This window comes from Macrobrachium rosenbergii, chromosome 28 (genome assembly GCF_040412425.1).
Source record: "Macrobrachium rosenbergii isolate ZJJX-2024 chromosome 28, ASM4041242v1, whole genome shotgun sequence".
NCBI classification, from domain to species: Eukaryota; Metazoa; Arthropoda; class Malacostraca; order Decapoda; family Palaemonidae; genus Macrobrachium; species Macrobrachium rosenbergii.
Genome location: NC_089768.1, coordinates 16,946,326 through 16,966,921, shown reverse-complemented (window position 1 = coordinate 16,966,921; position 20,596 = coordinate 16,946,326). Strand labels below are relative to the sequence as shown.

The 20,596-nt window shown below is 36.0% G+C and overlaps 1 long non-coding RNA gene across 1 annotated transcript; it reads left to right on the top strand.

The window, feature by feature from the left end:
- Nucleotides 1-396: 396 nt before the first annotated feature.
- LOC136854080 (uncharacterized) lies at nucleotides 397-20,212 on the top strand. The gene is made up of 4 exons (XR_010857618.1): nucleotides 397-528; nucleotides 9,223-9,416; nucleotides 11,833-11,943; nucleotides 15,476-20,212. It is a non-coding gene; the product is annotated as an uncharacterized lncRNA (long non-coding RNA).
- The last annotated feature ends 384 nt before the right edge of the window (nucleotides 20,213-20,596 follow it).

The following is a 20,596-nucleotide window of genomic DNA, read 5'->3' as shown; positions in this document are numbered from 1 at the left end:
TCAAACCGTAGAGCATTGCTTGTAATTACAGTCAATACTGCAAGTAAGGTCCTTCAAGCAGTTATCCAAGGAACAGTCTAGTTACCTAGGCTGTATTGTTTACTGTATACGGTTCCTTCGGAGGGACTCTTCAAATGTTCATCTCCCATTATTTTCTTAATATACTTAGTAATGAATTTTTTAGGCATTTTTTCTCTATATTTGCTTTTGATATTGAAAGTGATAATGATCCCTTGAAACAATCTTTTGAAAATCTGTTCTTGTTCCACCAACTAATGGGGAAACTGCTTTCAAAGTCATCCACCCACTGGCCAAAACGCAAAGCTTCAACCAATAAGAGAAGGCGATACAAAATTTTCCGTAGTTGAGAATGATGAAGATCTCTGATTGGTCAAGAGAAAATCTAGGTTGGAATTTGGCATTATTTAGGGTACTGGATTAGTTGAGACGAATATGCGGTTGATGTGGTGGTGTCTGCTGCAGGGACCAATCAAATTTCGTAATTTGGGTTATAATTTGCAATGTTTCGTAAGTAATTGTTGTTTTCGTGATACCAGTTTGAGCATATATCATTAATAGCCGATGGCTAAAGAGTAATTAAAATAGTTCAGGCCTTTATATTTGATAGGCAAGGTTCCCAGTTGCTCCTGTTGACCGGTGACCGCAATTGTCGGTCGTCGGTGATTTTTGGTTGAGTCGGCTACCTGATGAGGTTTGAAACTTGTTTAGCCGACACATTTTAAGTATTTCTCAAGAATTGTAAGACAAAAACCCTATCATTGCCACAAATTTTCATGTCAGGCTAAGAATAGCGAAATATACAAGTTAAAGCCAAAGACATTTCTTGTGTTATATGATCCCTTGAAAGTCTTAGTCATTGAACAGATGCAATGGCAAGGCTAGAGGCTACGGAAGCCGTAACCTTCGACAAAATTTTGCAAGTAGATTTTATGGCCAATAAGCCAGCCAGCCAATTTTGCACGAAAAACCATTTTGAGTTTTTCATGCAAAAATGACTAGGAAATATAGGGTACTAAAAAGAACCTTAAAATACCCATATAACTTCACCTACGGGTGTTGACTGGTTACAATTTTGCCGTATTGTATTCTTACCTTGTAAGTCGTAAATTTTCTAATTTTTTGTTTCACATAGTGTTTATGTTCAAAATATTTTGTAGTTTACAGTTTCATAGTGTGTATTGGCAACTTATAAAACAATACCTAGATTTTACTAGTCTATTGTGTTCAAAATACAGTTTGTTTATTAACACGCTTTGACGTTCATGCGGTAATTTTTTCCCGAAGTGCATTCCATAAAATGTTCATGTGCCATTTAGAACGTGTTTGACAGGAATCTGCAGCCACTCCCACCAATTAAGCACTGTACGAGTTAGGTTGGCTATATGAGGAAAACCATGAATGACTTTAGCCTAATTTCTTGTAAGTTGTATAGTGCTTAATTACATGAATAATTCGCCCATGTCTTGACAAAGTGTCGAATATGCAATTTTTTGAGTTATGAGTCTGCAGTGATTTTGTCCTTGACTTTTGTTTCATCAGATTATAAAGTCTTGTCACACCATCCAGGATGTATGGTGAGACACTACTAGAAACATAGCTGAAAAAGGGCAATGACAATATCATTGTCGATGGAGATACTGTAACTCAAAAAAAGGGGAAAAAAATGAAAATTCAACTCTGCCAAAAAAGTGACTGATTCCTCTCCCAATCTCTGACAGTTGAAGCTTTGTGTTCCTACAATAATGGTGGACCTAAGTGGAGGTTGGGTAAACGCTAGTGAAATACAGGAATATATTTAACCTAACCTAAACTGGCTGCCCACAGACTCATTCCTCAGCTTACTTTACCTAGGTTATTTTTAGTTAAATTGTACTTGAAACAATTATTGTAGTTTTGAATTGAAAATATGATTTTCATATATTTTAAAATGTACTTTGTTTCTGACATTTCTTTTTTTATCAAATAATTAACCATGGAGATAGTAGACCCCACCCTTTAATCCTTCAGTTAGGGGGAACTACAGTGGGAAAGCAGTGTTTTGGGTGGGAGAAAACAGAGTAAAATAAAGGGGTTGATTTAGCCTAGCCTAACTTAATTCAGGAGGCTGTGCCCTTTACTTGTCTGGGGAGCAAACCCCCCTACCTAACCTAATGTAGGATACTGAGTCCTTACTTTGACCCCTTCCCTAACAAAACCTAACCTAGGGAGGCCATGGCCTTGCCTAACCAGGAGGCTTTGCCATGCTTGGACCCCACCAAACTTAACCTGGATGCTGGGGTTTTACCTAGGCCTAGACACCCAACCTAACCTAACCTAGGGGGCCTTGTTCTTAACTAACCTAACTTAGGGCACTGCAAATTAAATTACTTAACTAAGGTTAACTAACCAACAACACCTAACCTAAGCTAACCTAGGTAGCCAGGTCCTTGCCCTAGTGCATATTAGTTTGAAAACATTACATAAACTTACCCTATTCTGAATCATAACTGTCAGTATGGTTGATGTCTTTGGACTGGTCAGGATCTTCCCTAAATGCTGAAGGCCACTGGGTGTCAGACTGTGGAGGGTTAACCATGTGGTTCACAAACAAAATTAACTTCCATGGTGGAAGGTGGTGGTGTTCCTGAAAATTTATGGAAGATTTACACTTGACACTACAAAGAATCCAGTACCACACATTCCCAAAGGAAAACAAGCATGTGTGTGTGGACAAAGAAATTCATGACTGCAAACTTGACATGTTTTTCAATGGATTCCCGGTTTCCAAAATCTTACATAATTTCTTAACTTATAACAAAACAACCAATCATGTTTCAGCATTTTATCATAGATGTACATTCCAAGAGAATAAATTCTGATATGTAATCCTTATTAGAACCATCAATGCACTAGACAACCAAAAAATATTAGAGCTCCACTCACTTGATAGTGTTAACTCTCATGAAGTCACCTTAGTGCAAGGTGTCACTTTGAAAACATTCAGTAAACCCTACATTTATCAGAATCAGAACTTGCAGAAATATGATATGGATGTTAGAATACATCCTTGAGTTCCACTTGTATTTTCCTTGACCAAACTTATACAATATTGTATTATCCATAATTGTAGGATGTAAGTGGTCCAATATATTTAAAAAACTACAAGTTTGGTACCAAAATGTTAAAATATTCGATAATTTTAGGATGTAAGTGGTCCAGTATATTTAAAACTACAAGTTTCCTACCAAAATGTTACAATATTCAATAATTGTAGGATGTTACTGGGTCCAGTAAATTTAAAACACAAGTTTGATTACCAAAATGAATGTCACACTTTCAAAACACACTCGAGGCACTTTGCAGTAGAGCCAGAAAACCAACAGAACTAGAGTTGCACATCTGCAGTACAATGAGTCCTTATAAACTGAAGCTAGAGTTTTGAGGCAGGTAAGTTTCAAAATTTCATGTAATCAGTGAAATTTAGAACAAAAGAAATAATCAGGTTTCAGCATTGTCCACATTTTCATCTAAAAAAAGGCGAAATTATGATAGCCATCTTTACTACAGTGTAATGGGAAAAAAATGATTGCATGAATGTCAAAACACAGAATTTAGAAAGTTGCTAAAAGTGTATTTCTGCTTTCAGTTTTGGTGATAGTGTAAAGACGTCAGACGTCTCTTCATTTAGCATCAATTACGTTTTTAAAATAATTAACATGTCAAGAATCTCATGTTAATATTCATATGTAGAATTTCCTGGCCTTTCCGCCAATATATATTTTATCATTGTATGTATGTTATTTCTTAAAACGTCATTTGTTTGACTGTCAACAAACTCCTGCAAGAGTCTCCTCCACCCATATCAGATGCTTCAGGTGTCCGACAAATGTAAAGTAATTTTTAAGTTATTTATTTTAAAATCACCAAGAGCTGATTAATAGCTTTCCTAGGGCTGAAAAGCACTCTGGAACGTTGTAGGCTATACCTGAGCCCAATGAATAAATCAGTTATAAAACAGTTGAGTTTTTGTCCTCACATGTAAGTGAGATTTTGTATCCCCAAATAAAGGAGACCTGGGAACAAAGCAGGAAACTTGAGAACAAAGCGTTGAAACGTGATTACTGTATGGACAGTTAGTATATAAAAAGTAACATTTAAGAAAAAAAAAATATTGGATGAACAGTTAGCTCCCCTGTAACCTTTTTAAGCAAAACTTTTAAGCAAAAAAAAAGCAAAAAAAAAAAATAGTACTTTGTAATGGAAACACTGTCCATTTATTTATATTGTTTACTGCTTCTTTTTCGTGTTCCAAATGACATATAGGTTTTAAATACAACAATAAAGCCTAATGAAACCATTTTATTTTTATTTGGACCAAGAGGGCAAATTCTGTACGGGTCCCCTTACTGAGCTATTCGACAAATTGGTTTTTTAGGTACAGGAAAGATTTTTTCGGTGACCACTTTGGCTACAGTTCCAAGGAAATAAAAAGACGAAACTTACAGACTAGAAGCAAACAAAATATTAACTTTAAATAGTAATTGTTCAGCAACCCTCTTTTCAGTTTTTGGAGAAAAAAAATGTCAATGTCCAGAACAACACCATGGACAGGTGCATAGATCTACCAAAATTAAAAGTAAAATGTAATATTTTTCATAATTTAGAACGTTTTAACCTACTTCTTATGATGAGGTAGCCAGGTCCTTACAATTTTGCCATATTAGCTTTGGAGGGGGTTGGGGACATAAATTGTCTAACCTTATTCAAAAGTCAAAATCATTCAGATGGCTGAATGTTTTTCTTGAGAAACATTAGGATCTTCCCTGAGAAAATACAGTAAAAAGGCCATTTTCGAACTGTCAGTAAGTGTGGAGGGTTAAATGTGGTTCGGTCAAATTAATTTCCGATATGGAAGGTACATTTTTCCCTAAAAGTGTTTTCATGGAATATTTACCTTTACACTACAAAAATGATTAGATTTAGAGACACATTCCTAAAGGAAAACAAGCATCTGTTTGGGGACAAAGAAATTCATGACTGCAAATTTTAAATGATTTTTTGGATTCTCGATTTCTGGCAAAATCTTACATCATTTCCTAAGGGTTTAACAAAACAACCAATCATGTTTCAGCATTTATCATAGACGTGAAATTCAAGAGAATAAAAACTGATATGTAATCCATGCTAACCACAATTCACTAGGACAAATAGATTAGTATTAAGCTCCACGAAGAATGATATTGGCAACCTGTGGAGTTCCATTTAATGTCCATGGAAACGACCAATATCAAAGTAAGACAGGTGAACACCCAGTTAATACCCAGTTCGAATTTTGTCCTCACTGAATAGTAATATTGTGATAGATTTTATTAAAATCATGTTAATTGGAGACTTGAGAACAAAGCAATCAGGAAACTTTAATACTGTACTTATAATTAGTAAAAAAGTAACAAAGACGAAAAAATTTTTACTGTACAGTACATTGACAAAAACAAAACCTTTTCAGCAGAAAACTTTTAACACGCAAAAAAAAAATAGTACTGTACGGGAAACAAAATGGGGTTTGATTTATATTGTTGCATCTGTAATTCTTTTTCGGAAGATATAGTATTTTTATTGAATTACTGAAAAAATAATGATAGCAATTAAAAAATATTTGGACCAATTAGGGCAAATACTGTAAAAGTAAGGTTATTGAACAAATTGGTTTCAAACAAACGACCAGAAAACATCGAGGATGACCACTTTGATAATTTCATGGAAATAAAAAATGGTGAAACTTCAAAAAGACTAGAAGACAAAGTTTTAATTTTATAAAGTAAAATTAAACTGTAATCATTTTCTTATATCTTTCATTTTGGATTGAAAAATATCTATAAGGGAACCCTATACTGGCAGTTTGGTAGAACTTTGATACCTTGTATAGGAATTCCAAACATTGTCTAGGTCAATCCTGCAAAGTTTTGCCTTCATGTATGAATAGGCCTATGCTTTAAGATTTTATTCAGACTAAATCCACATATCTAAAGTCGGTGTTTGTTTCAAGCCATGGCTATTTTGCCTCATTTCATGATGATAACTGACCAGTAAAAGCAGGGAAGTGGAAAATAGGATTAATCTCTGTTTGGACCTCTGAACTGAAACTACCCAGCCAATTTACCCTAGCTCTCATTGGCCAAATACTGAATTAACATAGACATTTGTAGTTATTTTGGATAGTATGCTATTTTGCTCCATCCACTATAACAATTTCAATCTTAAGTACAGCCATGCTCAAATGTGAATGCAACATGACTCTTTGTATTGTCCAAAACCTCAGATGCAACATAAGGTGTTGTGCGGTTGCCAAGTAGTGTTAAACTTTTATTTTTATTCCAATGTCATATACTAAATTGTTGATAATTATGTGAATTCACAGCTAACATTATTTTCCTTTGGATTAATAAATGTTATATCCCTGGTATCATTCACAGTTTACATGAAATTAATTTATATACATATTTTTTTTTTTTGCATTGCTTAGCTCAAAGCATGGTGTAACAAGTTTGGCAGTGCTGGCTTTGCCAAAGCCAATTTGCACAACTTGCTACAAGAAGTGGTCATCGTAACTACCTCTAGCATAGACCTAATAGGCTCAACAGTCATAAATTTTTTGAAACCGAAATATGAATTACAAATAACTTTCTTTGAAATTTGGAATCTTAGGCTATGCTCTAACTGCCAGTATGTTGCACTAATAATTTATAGGCTCAACAAAAAATCTCAGGCCTCTGAGATGCAATCGAGTTTACTAAAGGATTTATTATTAGAGACTACCTGTTCTTTGAATAATTAAAGATGACGATCCTTTAAATTATATCCAAAAAGATAATTATTGATGTAAAGGTAATAGTATTAACGTCAAGGCTTGTGCAACAATTTTTTTTTAAATTAACGAAGAATATTTTCTTATGTCCTGCTACTTGATTTTGATATGTAATTGATGCATAAGGAAACCTGAAGTACAAGAATATGTAGATAACTTCATTTGCTTTCCCACCTCAAATTGTTAGTATGGTAAAGAGTAATGCATTTTTAGGAACAAAGACTTAGCCTTAACAAAAGTGTGACTGCAAAGGTGAACATTTGCTAGTGAATCAATATTTTTGAAGTAGTTAAGAAATATAACACAATTTTATCCTTTATGAAAATTAAAAAAATTCCTATAAATATGAATTAATAGTTTCAAGATCACTTCATTGTCTTTACACACTGTAGACCTATGTACCAACTGGTCATGTTGCCATCACCCCAATGGTCACGTCACACAGGCTACTCCCACCTGCTTATATCTGTGGATGCATTTGAGCTAGAGTAATAATTTTGTATTTCTCTTTTTTTCAGCATTGAGGACTGTTAAAAATTTTATGGTTGCAGTTAAAGTCCGTATCAGTGTTATGAAAACTTGTTTCTTATCATTTTAACATTTGAACCTAGGCGTGATAGATTTTTTTGTTGAATGCATCGGCGCTGAGTGAGTCGAAGCTTTGGAAATGTTCTGTCACTTTATCTGAAATTTGGCAAAACAATATTTTCTTACATTTTTGATATATGACAGATTTTACTCTTGTGAAACATGTTATGGTGTTTTGTAAAATAATCATGTTTTCACATTGAAATTAAAGATAAATATTCATGTTAGATTGCCAGTTAGTGAACTTTTGAACGAAATCTTTTGCAGTCATGTAGCTTCACTTATGAGCATGGCTGTACAAAGAACAGCATATTAAAATAAATGTCTCAAGAGAGGTTGTCATTTACAAAGATGGTGTTCAGTCAAGATCACAGTTAGAACACACAATACCAGTCTACAAGAGTGCGAGAGAGATCAGAGGCATAGTAGGTATATCTCGCTTGTAAAGATTCCCCCATGAAATTGGGGATGTCACAGATTTTCCTCTGCTACTACAGTACTGCTGTGTCTGCTGATCTTGAATGCCACCTATACATTGGTATGACCCTCATTGGTGTCCTCATTGTAGAAGGTATTTCCCCTCCCCCTTTTTTTTTTTGGGGACTGTAGCATTGATTTTCATGTGTTTTCTGTGGATGGATTAAGAGTGAATCTATTGATAGCAACTAAAAAAAAAAAAAACAAACCATGTCCCTGCACCATTTGGGCCATTTAACCAATGAGAATGTGGTTAAACTTGGGCAGTCAGTGGTGTAAGATGTCATTGTTAAGGTTTGGCCAAATGCCTGTCCAAACTGAACACTATTTGCATATGCCAAGTGTTTGGCATTTGTTTGTTTAAACTTATTTACCATAAAAATATTTCATCATATAGTTTCAAGTACAGTGCATATCTTAATTTCATGACCATTTTCCATTCCAATTTGTAGTCAATAGTCATTTAATAAGAAGTATACTTAAATTTGTTGTATATTTAAATACAAGAAGACATAAAAATTGATTTAACCAACTCAGATGTAAATTTACTTCATTGCATTGCTCAAACAAACATATGCATAGGCTTCAGCCAAAACGAATAGATTCCAACTACCAACTGCTCCACATTTTACAAATGGCCTGGAAAGCCAAATCTTGTCTAGCCAACCATAACTTTGTTCCATTAGTGTACAGTATTTAGTTGTGAATCCCAGATATTTCAGGTAAGAAGAGAGCATCAGCATTGTCATTTTGTATTTGTTTTAATATCAGTTCTTGATATTGGAGTTTTATTGCCTTGTTCCTAAGTTGACTTATTATGCCTAATAGGATAAACATACTAAGATCATGAAATTTACTGTTACTGAGAGTTATAATCATGTTTGTGGGGCTGGTATTTTGGTAAAAATTAACTCCAGGAAGTATTGGATATGGGGAAACGTATGCCTCTCCTAATTTGCAGTTAGAGGAATGTTGGAGAAAATAATTTGCTATTGGCCTTTAGCTATGATTGGAACCTTCCCCTCTTTTCTGAAATCTTCGAGTTTTCAAACTTTCAATTCAGTTCTGCACCAGGTCATGCATTGCATAGCTTCCACTTTGATAATCAAAGGAAGTGAGCTTGCGTGGTCAAGGTACTTTGTGTTCTGAGTTGTGGTCTTGTTTTAAATTTTAAGGCCATGTGCATGTGAAGTCAAGTTAGGTTATGTCTTGAGTAACTGGCTGTTTAATTACTGTAGGTGTCCAGATTGTTTTTAAATAGCAACCAATAGTACCTTTTTTTTGTATTTCAGATCACTGAACACCAACGCTGTCCATTAGCCATGTCCAGCTTACAGTAGCAACATGTAGCACCTGCTGACAACTGCTTGATATATCTTCAGAAAGTGACACTCTTGTTAAATACATGAAAAATAAACTGATGTCAAATGATTATAATGGAATGTCCATATTTGCAAAATTGGAAAAGTGTATTACACAAGAGAAGGTAAGGCAGACTTGGATTATTGTGAGGGCTCCTGTTTCTTAAATTGGACAATTATTTTTATTGCTGGGCATGATGGTACACCATAAACTAGTTATAATTGGACTAAAATTCAGATCTAATCGCACAACTGTTTATTGGAGGAATTTCTGCTGAGATTTATGCATAGACAGTTAAAGGTAACGAAAAGATTGCCTCAATTCCTGTCTTGTTATCATAAGAAAAGGAATAAATTGTAGGTATATACAGTAGGTAGAGTTGAAGTGAATTTAACAAAATAGATGAGGTTGAGTTCCCAGTCCATAATGATTCCTTTGAAAGTTGGCTATCAAGTTTGAAACTTAAAATACTGCATTTATTGATTTAATATAGTAAAATATTCAAGGCTGAGAATGATCTTTTATTTTAATCTAGGAAAGTGTAGATATGCTGAGAACCTTTTGAGAAGGAGACTGGTGACTACATTTTATAATTATGTAAATTTATGTATCCCCTCTTTTTTGTGGATGGTAGGAATTCGATGACATTGAATAATTTGCAGTTGTTGTAGGGTTTCAGTTACTGTTTGTAAATCCATGTACAATATTTATTTACTGCTGTATAAGGGAACATTTGGTTTTGTGACAAATTTGGAAAGGGCTTTTGACATAGATGCAACAGTAAAACTTTATTTTACAAATAGAGGAGTCTTTGAAATGAAATTAATGGCTGTATTTTGTATACAATGCAGGAAGGTAGGAAGTAACCTCAAAACTGTGTTGAAATAGGTTTTCTGATCGAGATTACATGTGGAAGCGTGAAGATGTTTTCTTTAGAAAATGGATATGTTGAATAAAATAACACATACATTCCTCCATTAGTCAGGTGACTATAATGCATAATGAGCCTCATCTTCCCACATTTACCCTTGACCTCTTGACTTTTAGAGCTAAACATGGAAATTGTATCTTGTGTCTATATTTCCTGACTCATATCCAACAATGGGCAGTTGAACTTTTTGTGCACGGTTAAGTCATGTATGTTTTCCATTCCTGTTTTCTTTAGGCCTGGGCCAGAAGAATGGGTAAGATTTGCCATGTTCATTGGGCTCACTGCTTATAGAAATTGAAAGTTCAAATAGTTGTAATTCAGCCATTAGTTGATGCATATTGTAATTACTGTCATTCCAGTGTGTACAGTACATAGGTGGGTAGATGTCTTGAAGGCAAAATGGTAGTCTCCCAAGCAGTAGCCTGGGTATAACATGACATAATTTTGTGATCCAAGTAAATTTAATAGGTGTTATAAAAATGTGCAAAGCTGAGGTAAAGTCAACAATTGCTTTGGGTTTTAATTATTTTATAAAAGGCTGTATGAATGAGTTATAATATTTGATAAGGAGATGAAAGTTCAGATTTTACTATTCAAATTTATTTTTTTTTGTTGTACCCTGACAACTGATACAGTATGTACTTTGAACAGTTGCATGTGTAGGATAGTTCATCTTCTATCTGGGGAAAAGTTAGTACCAAGTGTATTCCAAGCCACTTTTTTATGAAGCAAGTGCTTTTCATGAAAATCAATGTTAATTTTATTTATATATATATTTTTTTAAATTGGATTATGCAACCCTGTTCTTGGTGATCCAAGTGAATCATGTCTCTTGTTTGCAAACCAAGAAACCCTCAGAAAATTAGTTTACCAATTGATTAAGGATGATGCTTCCTCCAGTATCTGATACAGCCTTCATTGGGTTCACTGAAGATTTTTGTATAAGAAGTAATGACATTGGGAGCCCCTAAGTTAACTCTGTAATATGAAGTCTAGTGTTGTATACTTCTCAGTATCTCGTGAAAAATAGTTAGGTAGGCCAGCTGTTGTGCACTAAGTTTCCTTTTCAGAGGATGAATTGAGGGACCTCACTGAGTATCCTTCTAGAGGCTGGATTTGGTGACAAACGTTTTATTCAGTGTGAAATAGTTTGAGATAGTTTTTAGAGATGAGAAGGGCGAGGAACAGTTAGTTTGATAGTTTTTAAAGTAAGATGAGAAGGGTGAAGAACAGTTAGTTATTGATAGTTTTTAAAGTAAGACGAGAAGGGTAAGGAACGGTTAGTTAGAAAGTTAGAACAATGGTAGATGTAAAAGTAATACAACAAAGACTAGTTGGCTGGCCCAAGATGTGCACAAAAAGAACATCGAAGAAAAGGGCAGACTGAAACTCTAGCAGAAAGTGCACAAGACAGAAGGCAGTGTAAAAAATGTTCATGAAAGAGTTTTAGTAAGAAATGGTTAGAACTATGAGGCCGTTAGAGAATTGTTTTAGAATTAGGGGGAAATTGTGATTTAAGATCTGTGATTTGCTATTCAGGAAATCTGTCAGTTTAGGAATTTATCAGAAAATGGGTGTTGCCAATAAGTCATGATTTCACGTGTTGCAGGAAAATGAAGCTGTTACGAACTATGATTCAAAGTATGGAGTGAAGGAGAATAAGACAGAAACTGATGTTCCTATTGGGTTCTCTGCGCTCGCTTTTAATTGGATCCTGAAGGTATGTGAATAGTATTGGCTTATTCATTTTATGAACTTGAGTATTTTTATGATCACGCAGTACCTTGTCTTTGTGAATATTGCCTCACAAAATTTGTTTGATAAAAGAGCAGCTGGTTTAATGGTTAAATAGAAGCCTTAAGTTTTCAGTTGATACCAGTGAGTTAGACAATAGTGGAAGCAGAATTTTACGATGAGACACTAAATACAAGCAACAGAGCATAAATTCACATGCTTTGTATATGTATGTAATAAATGCAGCAAACAATATAGAATATTTTGCGTCCATAAGTGGTGGACCTCTTTGGGTGTGAACAGCTGAGTTATTCTCTTATTAAAATAAGAGATGTGATATTTGTCACAAATTGTCACATGATTTTGACTACATCTGTTTTCTATGTTCTGAGTTGCCCAGGTCTGGCATGTACGAATAGGCATGTGTGTATCATATACAGTATATTGAATTTTTTCATTTGCTAATTGGTAATTTGTTTGATTTTTTTGCACCAGGGCACCTCAGTGGAATCAGAGTTTGAAGTATATTAATTGCTTTTGGATTTATTTCAACTGCCTTTGCCAAATCCTTGTGGTAAGCTTGTTTCCTTGAACTATGCTGGGAAAAATCTGTAAAGGAAAATTTGAGGACTTAGGACATAGAGTAGGGATGACTACAGAATGACACACAGCTAAGTAGGACTGGCACAATTTTAATTTGGCTTTCATGTGGTAGCAAAACTATTCCACAGTGAACACTTCTCAAAGAAGAACTGTGGATGTACAGTAGTATGGTATCACATTCTTTTGCAAGTGATGTGAGTGATGAAAATCTTGATTTAAAAGCATAAAAGGCATGAGTAATGTTTCTGTCCAAATAAAACCAAGATGAAACATAAAAAAACCTTATAAAATAAACTCATTGGTAATCCCTAACTTGTGTGTTGACTTTGATTATTCTGAAAGGAAATGCTGAGAAAGATAAGGAATTATTTTTGGGACATAAGCCAGAATAGGAGATCGGCTGATAATTTGACTAAATCCATATTAGACAAAGGTTGATTGGCAGGTTAAGTCCTGCATATTGCTAAGGGTGTTTAATAAGTTGCTGTTTTTTCTAGTAGTATTCAAATTAAGGAATTAAGTTTAGTAGTATTCAAATTAAGGAATTAAGTTTAGGTTCTTAGGTGGTCTGGGTAATATTAAGTTAGGCTAAGTTAGTATAGGTTGAGTTGGGTAGAGTTAAGGTTGTAGTATTCAAATTAAGGAATTAAGTTCAGGTTCTTCTTGGGTGGTCTGGGTAATACAAATTAAGGTTAGGCTGAAAATGGTAGTAATGTTAGTATAGGTTGAGTTGGGTAGAGTTATGGTTGAAGTTCATAGACCACTGTGATATTAAGACTGTAAACTAGGGGAGTAAGATCTTCACACCATTTTAGTAAATACTTGTAGCTCAGACAACCTGAGCTTGACTTCTACGCTGAACTAAAATTATGCCACAAAAAGTGATTGGTTGTTCTATAAATGATGAGCTGCTTGTTTTTCATGGTAGTAAGCTTATAAGCAGCATTACAACATGGCTTATCTTTAAAGCAAAAATAAAGGTTTGTAGAAGGAATTTTCCTCTCAATAATAGTCTTAAGGTGATCATTTAAACACTTGATAATATTAAGACTTCTGTAAATATTGCTCCACTGAGCTCAAATAAGTTCTAGGTAAATACTATTCCAATTGGCATGGGATTTCAAGTATACCTTTCTTGAAAAGTTAACTATAGGAACAACCTGATCCAAACCACATTAACCTTAAGACAATGGTCAGATGATTCTCTGGGTTACTATTAATTTCTATATGTTAAGGCATATGAAAATGTATGAATTTTTACTTCACAATGTACTGTACTTCAGTGTAGGCATTCATATATCAGTGGTTGAAACCTAGGATGAACAGGCAAATGCGATATATTTACTGGTAAACAATTGGATATAAATTTGATCTTAAGGAATATTTATAATAAGAAAAATGCACAGCAGAGAGAGAGAGAGAGAGAGAGAGAGAGAGAGAGAGAGAGAGAGAGAGAGAGAGAGAGAGAGAGAGAGAGAGAGAGAGAGAGAGAGAGAGAGAGTCAAAATTAATATGATTGCTTACAGAATACATTTTACAGGTAACTGACAGATCAATTGAAATTTTAGTTTAAATTTAATTACATAGTACATAATAGTTAATATTTTTGTTAGAATTAAATAGTGTAGTTAATATATTACTTTGCATATATCCCAGAGGTGTCAACCAATGATATACGACAGCCTAAGCTCTAGTAGCTTACATGCTCCAGGAGTAGTAAAGATTCCATGGATTTTTGTATACCATACAAAATAACAGCACTGTATTGCTATGGTGCATTTTTGATAGGCATGTGCACACAAGAGACTTGAATGAAATATTTATAAGACTTGTGGGAGGTAGTACAAAATGGTAGCTAGTAGTTCAGTATAAAATTAACACGTGTATGCATATGTATGTGTGGGTGTGTACACATGCATCATGTTGTTGTGTTTTTGCTTGCTTTTCTGTTTTTCTCACTGGGTTATTCTCCAAGTCTGGCCCACGTAAGCACTTGGGCATTACTTTATATGAGTGTACAAAGTATATTGCACAATTTGATTTTTTTTGTTTACAGTACTTTACAGTTTATACTGTTGTTTATAAGCATATACAGTGTAGTACTATGTAGTAACTAAATATGAAGAAAGGTTACTAAGATGCCATTTTAACCTGTAACTGGGTTTTTTGCCATATTTGCAAATTTCAAATATCTGCAATGGCCTTGGATGTGCAGTACTGTATTATTGAGTATAATTGAAGGAATACTTTGTATTTTTTTTATATGGTGAAAAATGCTTTTTGAAGCACTCAGCAGCTTGATGATGATTGGTTGAATATATACTATGTCTTGATTTGCATTATACGTAATTTTATTACTTGATCTAAATGAAAAATTTTTTATATACAAGTTTTTCTCAAATACATGCCGAGTCTGTTGATAATGTTGCAGTGAGCCTAAATAAATATGGTGGTAGTGCTAAAGTGGTTTAGGATACAAACTATTTCTCGCAGAATGGGTATTGCTCTATTTTTTAATTCAGATTGTCACAAATCTTACCTGATATTAGAAGAAACATTTAACACTGTAACTAGAGTACTTAGAGCTTGAAACTGATGAAAATCCTTCATGAGGAAACTCTTAAAATTTAAACCCGTAGCTGTCCAACTTGAACACTGCTTTGATCCTTCAGGTGCTCTCTGTGGGAGGTTGAACTAATTATATATTTTATAATCTAGATAATTGTCATCATTTTGTTTACATAACAAAAGTCTAGTACAGTACTTGTATAACCTTGAAGAAAATTGTCAGCATTGCACTTGGGGATTCATATCCTGTGGCATTAATGTAAACTGTGTATTTGGGGCTTTTACAAAATGATGTAGTGTGAAAATTACAATGTTGTATCTGATACTAAATTATGACTCTATTTCAGGTTCCTGGGTTCACTGTGATGGTTTCTGAAGAACTTACATCTGCAATGTGAAGTCTCCTGAATTTTTCCACTGTCATATGAGTTACCGAATGATAACGTTGCTGTGAGTGCTACCATAATTCGATGTTTACATTTTGTCAGCTGGCTGGCCTGGCATAGATAAAAGTTGATTTCACTGACATGGAATTATTCCTCAAATGCTATTTACTATGAAGACATGCCAATAATATATAAGGTAAAAATGGTTTTATTACGTTTACACTTCATGGCCAATCACAAAATAATTATCATTTGTATGACTCCATTGTTCATAAGTTATTTACCACCAAAATAATGAATTTTTAATTAAAAATAATTATCCTAAAATTTCTGAAAGGTTACTGTGAACACAACCGTATAACTCAATGTTTACGTTTTGTTCACTGGCCACTCAGTTAAAAGTTGATTTTGTTGATATGGAGTTATTCCCTGAATAGGCTACTTACTATGAAGATATGCCAGTAATATATATAGGAAAATGGTTTTCTTACCTTTATCTTCAGTTTATTTTATAATGTGAATCTATTCATATATGTCGGTGGTTATCACAACTAAGGATGAGGCTAGCCTACCAATAAACATCACTTGGGGAACACTGCCCCCAAAATGCTTCACTTCAACAGACAATCGGCTTTTAACGGATGACCTCCCCCACCTATTAGTACGTTAAAGCAAGGTTTCACACTATTTTGATGTTATTTCCATGACTATATGATAAAACCATTTACTAACTTAAGAGATATTAAAGTAAACAGCATATCACAAAATGTTTTTTATTTTACGTATTTAAGTACATACTTTACTGTACTGAAGTTGTGAATTCTGTTTCCCCTGTTCTGTAAAAAGAAAATGGGACAGCATTAATACTTTTGAGAAAATGGCTGATTGAATGTAGTGCATTTTTGATGTAAATGACTAAATGCATTTTTTTTATATATAAAAACAGATATAAAGTAAACAACATATCATGAAAATTTTTATCATGAAAATTTTTAAAATGTATTTTTAAGTACATACTGAACTTGTGAATTCCTTGTTTCCCCTGTTCTGTAAAAAGAAAATGGGACAGCCTCAAAACTTTGAAAAAAATGGCTCATTGAATTTGAGGGGGGGAATTTTAGTTTAGCTTTCACACTTAGCTGTAAGCCATATATTTTTAAGGGTAATGTTGTAAGATGACTTTAAAATAATATTTGTGTTTAAGGATGATAAAAGTTTAAGAAATATTTGGTGTAAGATGATGGTTTAAGGTACACACTTGGTGTTTGAATCATTAAACAGGCAGTTGTAAATGTTTTTACAGGTAACTTTTGGTGTCTGACCTGTTTAAATATGCAGTTATAAGCATTAAGGGGAGTTGTCAAGTATTAGCAGATTTTAGCTATTTGTGGGGGGTTGTGGTACCTATCCCGACAATACCGGGGGTTTACTGTAATGTAATTTTGTGTTGCATGTGAATTCCTACTGGTATTTGTTGATATTCAATCTAAATCAGGGATGTAAAGTTTCTTATAAATTGAATTATGACTTTATGTAGTATGGACTTTGCACATGAAATAAGTTGTCATACCTTGCACAGTACATAATCAAACCATAATGAAGGTCTCTGCCATCGATCTACGAACATTGCAGAGGAAGTAGATATCTGTTCTGGTAGAAATTCAGTTTGTGAGTAAACCCAGATGATGATCATCCCCATGGGAGTCAGGGATGAACTCACTGACAACCTCATACCCCTTGACACCAGTAGCTCTCTACAGGATATTATCAACACGTGTTGCAGCTATGAGGGCGCCAGGAAGGCCAATTCTGCAATTTGTGCTTTGCCATCTCAAACTACAGGAAACAAAAGAAACATAAAAAGGGTGCCAGCTCTACTACACCATCACATAATGTTTCATGCCATTCATGCAACTGCATGCATGGATCCACAGAGAAGTGTCCAGCAGCAGACAGCAACTGTGCCTGCAAGGGACATTAGGCCAATGTATAGAGATGCTCCGCCAGACAGGTCCAGTGCCGCCACTGCAACCGACAGGAGCATTACGACAAGTGCTGCTAGAAGATGAGGGAAGTCAAACAGGGTGCCATTTTTAGTGCTAAGCCTACACCACCCTCTCCAGGCAAGAACCCCAGCTGTTGTCGAATGGGATGACCCTCTTATCAAGACACCATATTCAGGATTCAGATGTTGCCTGACACAGGTGCTGACATCTGTTATGGGCCCTCAGCATCTTTACCTTCTTGCACATTCCTAGGAGCACAATACAACCCCCACCAGTTACCCCATTGTTTGCCACAGATGGCTCATAATGCCACTTGTTTCGATTCTTCACAACCAGAGATCATGTTCAGCAAGGATACAAGTCCACAAAGGTGTCTGAATGCCACTGCTGTCATATAGCCACTGCAAAGAGTAGGCCAATATTTTGCAAGAGTTTCTCAGACCTATTCTAGACGTTATCCAAGTCATTAGGTTCAGAGGTGCCTCTTTGTGCCACCATGTTGCCTAACCGCCAGAGACGAGAGTTCAAGGACATACTGATTTCCAAGGAAGAACTGAAGAAAGCCCACTCAAGCTGATGGAAGGACCTACATTGCAAATCCATTGAAAGGAAGATGCTGTACCTTTTGCCATCAACAAACCTTGCCAGGTACCATGATGCCTTCCAGGAACAAGTCACGGGAGAGCTCGAATTCATGGTAGATCAGGATATCATTAAGCCCACTGGTGATGAACCTCAGACAGGTGTCACCAACTGGTCAGAGTACCTCAGGACAAAGGCATTCAAATCACTGTTGACCTTAAGAACCTTAACAGCCAAGTAAGGGTGCCCAGCCCACCTGTCACACTCACTATTGTCTAGCGTCTGCAGCGTTGATCCGAAGGCCAAGCTCTTCACCACTGCAGATACCCTGCATGGGTACTTGCAAAAGCAATTTGCAGAGGAGGATCAAAAGTTACCACATTCATCACACCCTATGGCCAATTTCAGCATTGCAGAAGTCCAATGGCATTTGCAGCCATAGAAGACTCCTACTGCTTTTCAGGAGACAAGGCTCTGCAAGGTGTTGAGAATTATGTCAAGGTAGTCGATGACATCCTGCTGTTCGACAAGGATTTCCCCAGCCAATTTACACCAAATCCATGAAATATACTGATAAGGTGTCACATGTTTGGCATAACACTTGAAGTTTGTGGTTACTGCCTACACCCTGTAGTGTGCCCCCATCGGCCAGCTCACACCACAGGATGAAACAGTCGGTGGTGAGGTTGGGCCATACATCGGGACCATTGCCCCCAGGTCATGCAGCAGGCCAAGAGGACAACACCTCGCCCAAGGATGCTGACAGGATCCGTCGTACATCTGTCTTCAAGACTGCATGCTCTCAGGATTTCCTGCCAATCATTACAACTTATACAATTCGTTACTTCCTTTCTGGAAACTGCAGGACAGCCTCTCAGTTGACGGTGAACTCACACTTTGTGGACCAAGGATTGTATTGCCTGCTGCCCTTTGCTGCTGCACTCGATCATGACTCCATGACAGAGAGTCACAGAGGAATAAAAGTCACAAAGCAACGGGCACGACAGACTGTGTACTGGCCAAGAATCGACTCTAACATCACAAGTACTGTCCACTGACATCACAAGTACTGTCCAAGCTTGCAAATCTTGCCAGGTTTAACAACCCAGCCTCTAGTACGAACTTCTTCAAAATGTCGACCACACTACTAAGCTCTTCAAGTCTGCTAGTGGACGTCTTCAATGTCACAGCGTTGTCTGTCGTGACAGCTGTCGTCTTCAGTGTTGCAGCCTCGTTGTGACCGACACTCTTTCTGGCTGGCCTGTGGTTGCCCCATGCTACAGTGACACAACTGCCTCTGCAACAATAAGGATCTTCTGCAGATATATCAGGGAGGTCAGTGTCCCATTTCACCTCATGACCAATGGCGTACCTCAGATGCTGAAGACAGTGCCCTCCAGTAACATTGATTGTGGCCTTTTGGAGTTACGGAACACGCCAAACTTTACGGGCCACTCTCCTGCACAAATCCTGTATGGCCACCCACTTTGCTCCTGTGTGCCTGCTCCTGCTCATCCTCAGTCATTCTTGCAAGAATGGCTTGAAAAAGCTGAGGACTGCAATCGCCATACTGCTGCCAGAGCCGAACTTGTCCAGAGGTCGTACAATCAACAAGCACGTCCCTTACTCAGACTAGAAATTGTACAGTCAATCGGGATCCAGGATCTGACTTCTCACCATTACTAATGGACAAGGTCGGGATTGCCTTGAGCCATGGCAAGTTAAGGGACCACAAAGTACATCTTCCAGCAGACAAGTATTTAGGAGGAACTGGCGCTACCTGTACCCCTGGCGCTGACCCTCTACTTCACACACCTCCGTGGATCTTCACATGGACATAACCTCTACCTCTTCTCCCAGGTTTTCCAGATGTAGAATCTGCTCGAGATGGGACTACGAGTGTAAAGGGGGGAGGGAAGTGTAGATACTGTAATCATATGTAACATGTATTGGTCATTGTATAAACCTCCCATGTATATATACAAGTGACAACTGAACACATTCAAACCCAATGCCTAGCAGTATGCCACTTTCCTTCTCTAAATTCGCTTGCTCATACACATTGTCCTTGTTGAACTGCAACCTTACCTAATAAAGAACCTAAATTTTAGGTGAGCTTGTTTCATGTCTCATCCTAACCAACAGAAAGTAAACCTGTAAATACTTAGGCTGTGATATCCCTCTTGTATCAAACAAAGAGTGCATAATCATGTCTTAAATTTGCAGTATCCATGCTTACATAATATTACAAAGATGGTAGATATCAAAGCTGTTAAGAACTTGTTTGTTTAACGGATTGAGACTGCAAGAATCTAGTTTTCATTAAAGTGGTTTCACCAGACCATCAAGCTGATTTATTTAGCTCTAACAGGGCTGGGCAGAAATATTTTTATCTTTACTGATTTTTATAGACGAACTACCAGTTTCTGAAATCTTAATAAAACTAAGTAGGTTTAATATTCAGTAAAAGGATATACTAACATGTAATTGCCCT